We start from the raw sequence: 9108 nt of genomic DNA, 5'->3' as shown, positions 1-9108 counted from the left end.
GCGCATATCCCCAAACACCGGCCCGATAATACGCGCACAATTCCCCAAACACCGGCCCGGATTTCAGCCACTAGTGGCGGGCACAAGTCCCCAAACACTAGCCAAGTTCTCAGCCACTAGTGGCGGGCACAATTCCCCAAACACCGGTCCGATAATACGCGCGCATATCCCCAAACACCGGCCCGATAATACGCGCACAATTCCCCAAACACCGGCGCGGATTTCAGCCACTATTGGCGGGCACAAGTCCCCCAACACTAGCCCGGGATTCAGCCACTAGTGGCGGGCACGATTCCCCAAACACCGGTCCGATAATACGCGCGCATATCCCCAAACACCGGCCCGATAATACGCGCACAATTCCCCAAACACCGGCCCGGATTTCAGCCACTAGTGGCGGGCACAAGTCCCCAAACACTAGCCAAGTTCTCAGCCACTAGTGGCGGGCACAATTCCCCAAACACCGGTCCGATAATACGCGCGCATATCCCCAAACACCGGCCCGATAATACGCGCACAATTCCCCAAACACCGGCGCGGATTTCAGCCACTATTGGCGGGCACAAGTCCCCCAACACTAGCCCGGGATTCAGCCACTAGTGGCGGGCACGATTCCCCAAACACCGGTCCGATAATACGCGCGCATATCCCCAAACACCGGCCCGATAATACGCGCACAATTCCCCAAACACCGGCCCGATAATACGCGCGCAATTCCCCAAACACCGGCCCGATAATACGCGCACATTTCCCCAAACACCGGCGCGGATTTCAGCCACTATTGGCGGGCACAAGTCCCCCAACACTAGCCCGGGATTCAGCCACTATTGGCGGGCACAAGTCCCCCAACACTAGCCCGGGATTCAGCCACTAGTGGCGGGCACGATTCCCCAAACACCGGCCCGGCGCTGAGTATATGGCCTCCGAAAGGCCCATACATTCAGACGGGTCCATGTATTTTCAACGACAGCAGCAGTACCGCCAAAATCCATGCAGCGGCGCTGGATTTATGGCCTCCGAAAGGCCCATTCATTCAGACGGGTCCATGTATTTTCAGCGACAGCCGCAGTACCGCCAAAATCCATGCAGAGGCGCTGAGTTTATGGCCTCCGAAAGGCCCATTCATTCAGACGGGTCCATGTATTTTCAGCGACAGCAGCAGTACCGCCAAAATCCATGCAGCGGCGCTGTATTTATGGCCTCCGAAAGGCCCATTCATTACCAACGGGGCTGCAGTAGCATCCCGCGGCCACGCAGGGGCAGATATTGTGAGGGAATTACATGGTAGTGGACGGAGCGCCCATGCATTTCCAATGGGAGTGCAGTACCTCAAAAATCCGCTCCAAGCCACCGAACTTGAGGGCCCGACGTTCCCTCAACACTAGCCCAGTGCAATCGACATTTCGTTCTGTGTACATTGTTACACAGAATGACAATACAAGGGAATTATTATTATTATTATTATTATTATGTATTCAGCCACTAGTGGCGGGCACAATACCCCAAACACTGGCCCGGCGCTGGCTGAGTTTATGGCCTCTGAAAGGCCCATACATTCAGACGGGTCCATGTATTTTCAGTTTTCCGTAGCAGGTGTGATTGTTTGTTTAATTAGGTAGTTTGTGTTGGTGACGGTGTTCCTAACTGTGGTGGCTTGTTTGTAGAATGTGGGGCCCTGCGTTTGTGTTATGTTGATTTCTGGTAATTTACTTTTTACTAAGTAGTCTTTCAGGTTTTTGTTTCTTTTAAAGGCTGAGATGATTTTGTAATCTTGGATTATGCTTGTGTTCTGTAGTGTCTGATTTATATTTTGTCCATTCATTCAGACGGGTCCATGTATTTTCAGCGACAGCCGCAGTACCGCCAAAATCCATGCAGCGGCGCTGGATTTATGGCCTCCGAAAGGCCCATTCATTCAGACGGGTCCATGTATTTTCAGCGACAGCCGCAGTACCGCCAAAATCCATGCAGAGGCGCTGAGTTTATGGCCTCCGAAAGGCCCATTCATTCAGACGGGTCCATGTATTTTCAACGACAGCCGCAGTACCGCCAAAATCCATGCAGCGGCGCTGTATTTATGGCCTCCGAAAGGCCCATTCATTCCCAACGGGGCAGCAGTAGCATCGCGCGGCCACGCGGGGGCAGATATTGTGAGGGAATTACATTGTAGTGGACGGAGCGCCCTTGCATTTCCAATGGGAGTGCAGTACCTCAAAAATCCGCTCCAAGCCACCGAACTTGAGGGCCCGACGTTCCCTCAACACTAGCCCAGTGCAATCGACATTTCGTTCTGTGTACATTGTTACACAGAATGACAATACAAGGGAATTATTATTATTATTATTATTATTATGTATTCAGCCACTAGTGGCGGGCACAATACCCCAAACACTGGCCCGGCGCTGGCTGAGTTTATGGCCTCCGAAAGGCCCATACATTCAGACGGGTCCATGTATTTTCAGTTTTCCGTAGCAGGTGTGATTGTTTGTTTAATTAGGTAGTTTGTGTTGGTGACGGTGTTCCTAACTGTGGTGGCTTGTTTGTAGAATGTGGGGCCCTGCGTTTGTGTTATGTTGATTTCTGGTAATTTACTTTTTACTAAGTAGTCTTTCAGGTTTTTGTTTCTTTTAAAGGCTGAGATGATTTTGTAATCTTGGATTATGCTTGTGTTCTGTAGTGTCTGATTTATATTTTGTCCATTCATTCAGACGGGTCCATGTATTTTCAGCGACAGCCGCAGTACCGCCAAAATCCATGCAGCGGCGCTGAGTTTATGGCCTCCGAAAGGCCCATTCATTCAGACGGGTCCATGTATTTTCAGCGACAGCCGCAGTACCGCCAAAATCCATGCAGCGGCGCTGGGTTTATGGAATCCGAAAGGCCCATTCATTCAGACGGGTCCATGTATTTTCAACGACAGCCGCAGTACCGCCAAAATCCATGCAGCGGCGCTGTATTTATGGCCTCCGAAAGGCCCATTCATTCCCAACGGGGCAGCAGTAGCATCGCGCGGCCACGCGGGGGCAGATATTGTGAGGGAATTACATTGTAGTGGACGGAGCGCCCATGCATTTCCAATGGGAGTGCAGTACCTCAAAAATCCGCTCCAAGCCACCGAACTTGAGGGCCCGACGTTCCCTCAACACTAGCCCAGTGCAATCGACATTTCGTTCTGTGTACATTGTTACACAGAATGACAATACAAGGGAATTATTATTATTATTATTATTATTATGTATTCAGCCACTAGTGGCGGGCACAATACCCCAAACACTGGCCCGGCGCTGGCTGAGTTTATGGCCTCCGAAAGGCCCATACATTCAGACGGGTCCATGTATTTTCAGTTTTCCGTAGCAGGTGTGATTGTTTGTTTAATTAGGTAGTTTGTGTTGGTGACGGTGTTCCTAACTGTGGTGGCTTGTTTGTAGAATGTGGGGCCCTGCGTTTGTGTTATGTTGATTTCTGGTAATTTACTTTTTACTAAGTAGTCTTTCAGGTTTTTGTTTCTTTTAAAGGCTGAGATGATTTTGTAATCTTGGATTATGCTTGTGTTCTGTAGTGTCTGATTTATATTTTGTCCATTCATTCAGACGGGTCCATGTATTTTCAGCGACAGCCGCAGTACCGCCAAAATCCATGCAGCGGCGCTGAGTTTATGGCCTCCGAAAGGCCCATTCATTCAGACGGGTCCATGTATTTTCAGCGACAGCCGCAGTACCGCCAAAATCCATGCAGCGGCGCTGGGTTTATGGAATCCGAAAGGCCCATTCATTCAGACGGGTCCATGTATTTTCAACGACAGCCGCAGTACCGCCAAAATCCATGCAGCGGCGCTGTATTTATGGCCTCCGAAAGGCCCATTCATTCCCAACGGGGCAGCAGTAGCATCGCGCGGCCACGCGGGGGCAGATATTGTGAGGGAATTACATTGTAGTGGACGGAGCGCCCATGTATGGCCAATGCATTTCCAATGGGAGTGCAGTACCTCAAAAATCCGCTAGAGGGCCCCGAACTTGAGGGCCCGGCGTTCCCTCAAGTGCCGATTTTATACCCCCTTCTCCAGCCGACAGCCAGAATTATATTAGGGACTCGCAATTTTGAGAGGTGAGCACCAGGGCTAATCAGCGGCCACCCGTGACCATTGAGTCCGACAGAGCAGAGGCTAGGGGCGGCCTCGCATCTCGCAATTACCGAGGGAAGATGCCGGTTCTCGAAAAATTTCTAAGTTTTTCAAATTTTAAAGTATTGAAGTATTTAGGGCGCTTCCCGCGGCCCTGGCTTTTGCATGTACCCCTCTAAGCTCCGGTTCTCGAAAAATGTCTAAGTTTTTCAAACTTTAAAGTATTGAAGCCGGACTTCCGCGGAGGCTGACAGGGGGCCTCCATCGAAGCACCCTTCACCCCCGGGTGAGCCGGCGTCGGCCCACGGGCCTGCCGGTTCCCCAACTGAGCGATTGGCACACGAGACCCGCCTCGGAGGGCCCACGTCGGCCGGCGCAAGCCGGTGTTCGGGCGTGCGGCTCCTCCGGCTTTGCGGGTCAAGCTCCAGCGCCGAGGATACTAGGCAAACGTTGGGCCCCCCCGAGCCGAGTGGATACCCGCCTCAGAAAGAGCTGGGGCGGTACGTACGGACGGCCTCACTAAGAGGGAACGGAAGCTACTAAAGCACACGTATAACTGTCCGATGTGCGAACGAAAGTGAGGCCGGACGAATCCGATACGAGTTACGAGTGAGGCGGGATCCACGGCTGGCACTCGCGGGGCCCTCTTGCGAAACCATGCCTCGGCGTGAACCTTTTGGCGGCAGAACCAAGACGAACCGAGGTCGAGCTTCCGTCTCGAGCCACACCCAGACGTCCGACCGTCGCGGAGCCCGACGCCACGCGTGCTAGGGCTCCGCGCGAAACATCGTTTCACGACACCCGCTCGTCAGCCCGTCCGAACGTATACGAGTGTCGCGCGGCCCCCCGGGCCCGGCTGTAGCCACAGCCTCGTCCCGGACCAGGGCCGCACCGCCACCAGCAGCGCCCCCCCGGCGGCAGACGCACTCTGGTTGATCCTGCCAGTAGCATATGCTTGTTTTCAAGATTAAGCCATGCATGTCTAAGTACGAATGGCCAGTACAGTGAAACTGCGAACGGCTCATTAAATCAGTTATGGTTCCTTTGATCGCTCCACCGTTACTTGGATAACTGTGGCAAATCCAGAGCTAATACATGCAAACGAGCGCCGACTCGCGGGCGGGGCTCCGGCCTCGCCCCGGGGACGCGTGCATTTATCAGACACAAAAACCCACGCGGTGTCCGGCGGGCGGGGGCTCAGCCGTCGCGCGCGTCCCCCGCGTCCGGCCTCCGCCTCTCCGGGCGGGGGCGTAAGCGGCGCGGGCGGCTCCGCGCGCGCCGGTCCTCGTTCCGCCGGCCCGGCCCCCCCTTTGTGTTGACTCAGGATAACCTCGTGCCGATCGCTCGCCCACCCGAGGCGGCGACGACTCATTCGAATGTCTGCCCTATCAACTTTCGATGGTAGACTCTGCGCCTACCATGGTGACCACGGGTAACGGGGAATCAGGGTTCGATTCCGGAGAGGGAGCATGAGAAACGGCTACCACATCCAAGGAAGGCAGCAGGCGCGCAAATTACCCACTCCCGACACGGGGAGGTAGTGACGAAAAATAACAATACGGGACTCGTTCGAGTCTCCGTAATTGGAATGAGCCGAACACAAACCCATCGGCCAGCATCCATTGGAGGGCAAGTCTGGTGCCAGCAGCCGCGGTAATTCCAGCTCCAATAGCGTATTTTAAAGTTGCTGCAGTTAAAAAGCTCCTAGTTGGACCCCGGGACGCGAGCTGACGGTCCGCCGCGAGGCGTGCATCCGTCTGTCCCAGCCCCTGCCTCTCGGCAAAAGCCCCCGTGATGCCCTTCGCTGGGTGTCACTCGCGGGGCCCGAAGCGTTTACTTTGAGGAAATTAGAGTGTTCAAAGCAGGCCACACGGCCGCCCCTGCATATCGCAGCTGGGAATAATGGAATAGGACTCCGGTTCTATTTTGTGGGTTGTCATGAACTGGGGCCATGATTAAGAGGGACGGCCGGGGGCATTCGTACTGCGCCGCTAGAGGTGAAATTCTTGGACCGGCGCAAGACGGACGAGAGCGAAAGCATTTGCCAAGAATGTTTTCATTAATCAAGAACGAAAGTCGGAGGTTCGAAGACGATCAGATACCGTCCTAGTTCCGACCATAAACGATGCCGACTCGCGATCCGGCGGCGTTATTCCCATGACCCGCCGAGCAGCACCCGGGAAACCGACCAAGTGTCTGGGTTCCGGGGGGAGTATTGTTGCAAAGCTGAAACTTAAAGGAATTGACGGAAGGGCACCACCAGGAGTGGAGCATGCGGCTTAATTTGACTCAACACGGGAAACCTCACCCGGCCCGGACACGGAAAGGATTGACAGATTGAAGGCTCTTTCTCGATACCGTGGGTGGTGGTGCATGGCCGTTCGTAGTTGGTGGAGCGATTTGTCTGGTTAATTCCGATAACGAACGAGACTCAAACATACTAAATAGTACCGCGGCCCCCCGCGCGGTCGGCGGCAGAAAACTTCTTAGAGGGACAAGTGGCTCTCAGCCACACGAGAATGAGCAATAACAGGTCTGTGATGCCCTTAGATGTCCGGGGCTGCACGCGCGCCACACTGAGCGTATAAGCGCGTCGTCTATCCCCGCGCCGGCAGGCGCGGGTAATCCTATGAACCCCGCTCGTGACAGGGCCTGGGGATTGCAATTATTTCCCACCAACGAGGAATTCCCAGTAAGCGCGGGTCATTAGCCTGCGTTGATTAAGTCCCTGCCCTTTGTACACACCGCCCGTCGCTACTACCGATCGGATGGCTTAGTGAGGTCCTCGGATAGTCCCCGCCGGGGCCGGCCCCGGCTCCGGCGGTGTGCCAGAAGACGGTCGAACTTGACTATCTAGAGGAAGTAAAAGTCGTAACAAGGTTTCTGTAGGTGAACCTGCAGAAGGATCATTAACGTACGAGCGGCAGCAGATCCGCCTCGGTACACCCCCGACGAGCCAGACGCCGAGGGCGGCGGGTCGTCGCAGGCGGAGGAAGAGGGTAGACCGGGACGGGACGGGACGGGGGGCGCGGCGCGGGTCACTCCCGGGCCGCGCGTCGGAGCGAGTTCGGCGGGCGCCACGCGGCGCGGCGCGACGCGAGAAAAGGCGGCGGGCGATGTCGCGCTACCTCCGTGCGAGCGGGGTAGCGCGCTCGTCCGACGACCCCAGTAGCGCGGCGCGGCGCGACGACAGGCGACCGCCAGCGACGGGCGAAAGGCGGCGGCCGTGCGCGGGACCCCCGTAACCGGGGAATCCCCCTATGCCGACGACCCTAGCTCGGCGCGGTTCTCGCGCTTCCGGCGCGCGCTTCCGGGGCGGCACTCGCCTCGACGACCTCCCGTCCTTTAAAGGTAACGGTTCGGGCCGGCGCCCCGGCGTCCGTCCGCCCGTCGGTGTCGCGTGTCCGTGCGGCGCGGGGCTGCTCTCGGCGAGGGTCGCCGAGCAAGCGGATCCCCGCACGGATCACAACGGCCGTATGGCGGCGGCGTCGGGACGCCCGCCCGAGACGAAGGTTCAGGGCGACGAAACGGTGCTCCCACCGGCTACCTTTTTCCCCGGCCAAACGCGTCCGTCGGCCGGAGCCCTCGAGGGGCCGCGTAGCGCGCGCGTGGGCCGGCCCCCGGACACCGGAGTCCCTCCCGGGGCTCCGGACACCGGGGGTTCGGTTCCGCGCGGTCCGCCGCGGTCTCCTCTGTCCATCCATAGTCCGGGCAGGCCGCGGCCGGGTCGGGGGCCAGTCCCCCCTCGGTGTCAGCGCGGTCGCGCCGCCCTTGTAAACCAAACCCACTCGCTGACGGGTAGCAACACCCAAAGCGTCGCTTCGCGGCGCGGCGGGGCTTCCAAGTCGGATGGCCTTCCGGGGTCCGGGTAGGAGACGCCGGGGGCCGGCCTCAGCGCCGAGCCCCCGACCTACCCGGCGAGTCCGGTCGCCGAGTCGTGTCAGGCCCGAGCGGGAGACGCCGGGCGCCGGCCTCAGCGCCGAGCGCCCGACCTACCCGGGCCGACGCACGTCTCGGGCGCCGTCGCGGCCCCGAGCGGGAGACGCCGGGCGCCGGCCTCAGCGCCGCGCGCCCGACCCGCTCGGCTCGTCGCGGCGTCGCGCGTATCGCGCCCGTCGGTAACCGCGCCGCGGGTTAGGGGCTCGCTCGCGGGAGCGACCGAACGGCACCCGCGGCGCGTTCGTCTCCGGTACAAACCCTGTCGTGAATTTGTCTCCGATCGTCCCGGGCGGACGTAAAAGGGCCCAAACGTACGACTCTTAGCGGTGGATCACTCGGCTCGTGCGTCGATGAAGAACGCAGCTAGCTGCGAGAACTAATGTGATTTGCAGGACACATTGATCATCGACACTTTGAACGCACATTGCGGCCCCGGTTTTACCCCGGGGCCACGCCTGTCTGAGCGGCGCTTTCCAATCGATCGGACGCGGGCCGGGCCCTCCGCGACATTCCGCCGGTCCGTCCGGCGGGTGGCGCGAGAACCCGGTCCGCGCGGGCGAGGCTCGGGCCCTCCGCGACATTCCGCCGGTCCGCCCGGCGGGTGGCGCGCGACCCGTGTCCCCGCCCACTCCGCGGCTGGGGTTTCGCAGGGACCCCCGTCCCTTCGTACCCTCAAATACAGACTCGGGCGGCGCTCCGTGTCCGTCCGCCCGTCGGTGTCGCGCGTCCGCGCGTCCGGAGGTGCTTCTCGGCTGCCGGTGAGTACGGCTGGTACTTAGCATACCGAGAAGGTGCTCCGCGCGCGCGGCTCCGCGCGGCGGCCCGTATGGCGGCGGCGCTCGGCGCCCTCCTCAGGTAAAGGTCCCGGTCGGCGCCTCGGCGTCCGTCCGCCCGTCGGTGTCGCGTGTCCGTGCGGCGCGGGGCTGCTCTCGGCGAGGGTCGCCGAGCAAGCGGATCCCCGCACGGATCACAACGGCCGTATGGCGGCGGCGCCGGTCCCGGCGCCGGCCCCGACCGCACAGCTCTACGCGCACGCCCTCAGATCAGAC

At 58.7% G+C, this 9108-nt stretch overlaps 2 non-coding genes across 2 annotated transcripts; both read left to right on the top strand.

The window, feature by feature from the left end:
- The first annotated feature begins 5045 nt into the window (after positions 1 to 5045).
- On the top strand, positions 5046 to 7032 carry LOC148344953 (18S ribosomal RNA). Its single transcript, XR_015848972.1, has one exon. It is a non-coding gene; the product is annotated as an 18S ribosomal RNA (ribosomal RNA).
- Positions 7033 to 8374: 1342 nt separating this feature from the next.
- On the top strand, positions 8375 to 8528 carry LOC148344952 (5.8S ribosomal RNA). Its single transcript, XR_015848970.1, has one exon. It is a non-coding gene; the product is annotated as a 5.8S ribosomal RNA (ribosomal RNA).
- The last annotated feature ends 580 nt before the right edge of the window (positions 8529 to 9108 follow it).

This window comes from Urocampus carinirostris, unplaced genomic scaffold, assembly GCF_059441175.1.
Source record: "Urocampus carinirostris isolate Australia breed hairy pipefish unplaced genomic scaffold, RoL_Ucar_1.0 HiC_scaffold_169, whole genome shotgun sequence".
Classification (NCBI taxonomy): domain Eukaryota; kingdom Metazoa; phylum Chordata; class Actinopteri; order Syngnathiformes; family Syngnathidae; genus Urocampus; species Urocampus carinirostris.
This window is presented reverse-complemented; position numbering and strand designations above follow the sequence as displayed.